This window comes from Otolemur garnettii, unplaced genomic scaffold, assembly GCF_000181295.1.
Source record: "Otolemur garnettii isolate 467f Iridium unplaced genomic scaffold, OtoGar3 scaffold00014, whole genome shotgun sequence".
Lineage (NCBI taxonomy): Eukaryota > Metazoa > Chordata > Mammalia > Primates > Galagidae > Otolemur > Otolemur garnettii.
The window spans coordinates 23,615,131-23,617,153 of NW_003852409.1; positions in this window are offsets into that span (position 1 = coordinate 23,615,131).

Consider the following 2,023-nt stretch of genomic DNA (forward strand, 5'->3'; position numbering starts at 1 on the left):
AGCCTCACCGCTAACCCAGTTCTGGCCTCTGCTACGTGATGTTTGCCTTTGTACATGTTTCCCATCAGTCACTGGCCTCCAACCAGACCGGCAGGATGAGATTTGTGTGTGAACTTGTGAATGTTAATGAGAGCATTCATTTATTTACCTGTATGAGTGGGGCGGGGGGAGGCTATGTGTGTTCTTGTGTATGAAAGCATAACCATTTTTGTAAGCCTGGGTGTATGAATATTACAGGCATCTGTGTGAGTTTGTGAGAATTAGTATCTGTTTTCATATGTGTCTTCATCTGTATGTGCGTACTTTATATGTGTTTTCTGTGTTTTTGCATCTGTGGTTATCTAAGGTTGTGTCCTGATGGGTCTATGTATGTAAGAGGGGAGGAGGGTATGGATGGGAAAGAGGTTCAGTGTTCTGGTTTCAGGACCAATATTTAGCAAGCTCTAACCCATGTTCTATTTTTACTTCTCCTTGGGAAGGGGATGGGCAGGTCATGCCCTTTTCCTATATTTGCTTGCTGATTTCTCTTGGCCCTTCAAACCCCAACCAAAATGTCACATTATCTAAGAGACATTCCTGGATTTCTGAGTGGGAATTAATCTCTCCCTCCATTTCCCCACTGCCTTTTGTTTATTCATTGATTACAGCCCTACTCTATCAATTTACCTCTCCCCTGCTTCTTCCTAAAAGGATTAAGGATGGCTTTCAGAAATATATACAACAGGATAAATTGAACTGCCCACATGGCTTTATTACTTCTCACAGGCATGTATCAGTCTTAATACTAGAATTTGTGATTTATCTGTCTGTCTCTTCCATCAGCTGTTCTTTCTGTTCTCAGTACTTAGCAGGGGCTATGCATATGAGCACAGATTCATGCCAGTTAAGTTGAATTAAATTGAAAGGAGATCCTGCAGTGCCTATGGGAAGAGCTTGTGTCTTTAGAGCCAGCCATGTCTGAGTCAAGACTCTGCCAACTGTGTGAACTTAGAGGAAAACTTTCACATCTCCAAGCCTCAGTTTTCTCATCTATAAAATGAGACCAATAAATCCTTTCTCAATTAGCAGAGCTGAGACTTGAAGAGAATGTTTTTACAGAGCGTGGCACACAGACAATGTTCAGTCTCTATAAATTCATATTTAAGTTCTGTCATTGCTAACTGTGAGCTTTATGGGCTAAAGGACCAGAGCAGAAACCCATCAGGTAATTTCCCCCTTAGGTAACATGGTCTGACAGTTGCCCTACCAGATATCCCCAAATGATATCTGAAAAATGCTGAGTTGGCCCTGAGCTATGCTGTATCAGAGAATCTCTGGCAATAGAGAAGAAAAGCTGATGCAGCTTCTTCACCAGGAGAATCACAGCAAAGAACTAGAAGACCTTGCTGAAGCAATCCAGACCAGCTCCCTGCCTCTAGCAAGGATCACCCATGCTGGGGCTTCAGGGATGGGATAATTAGCCTGTAATATGTATAGAAAATGTTGAATTTTTTTCAAAGATAATTTAAGTGTGTTAATGTTGATTCATTTAAAATTTAATTCTTAAATTTGTTTCTCTGCCTTAAAAGATGACTTTTTTATTTCTTAGGAATAAAATTTTACTTTTGTCTAAAAACTGGAAACACCTTAAATATCTGACATCAACGGAAAATATTATTATATCTGTTCTATTTAGTTATATAAAGTTATTGTAAGGGTGGTTATGAAGACAGGATAGCAAATATTGTTAGTAGATAATTTTTTACTATGATATTATATCTAAAAGCTACACATGAGCTCGGTGCCTATGGCTCAAGCGGCTAAGGCGCCAGCCACATACACCTGACCTGGCGGGTTCAAATCCAGCCCGGGCCCTCCAAACAACAACAGCCCCAACCAAAAATAGCCGGGCGTTATGGCAGGCGCCTATAGTCCCAGCTACTTGGGAAGCTGAGGCAAGAGAATCGCTTAAGCCCAGGGGTTGGAGGTTGCTGTGAGCTGTGATGCCACAGCACTCTACCCAGGGCAACAGCTTGAGGCTCTG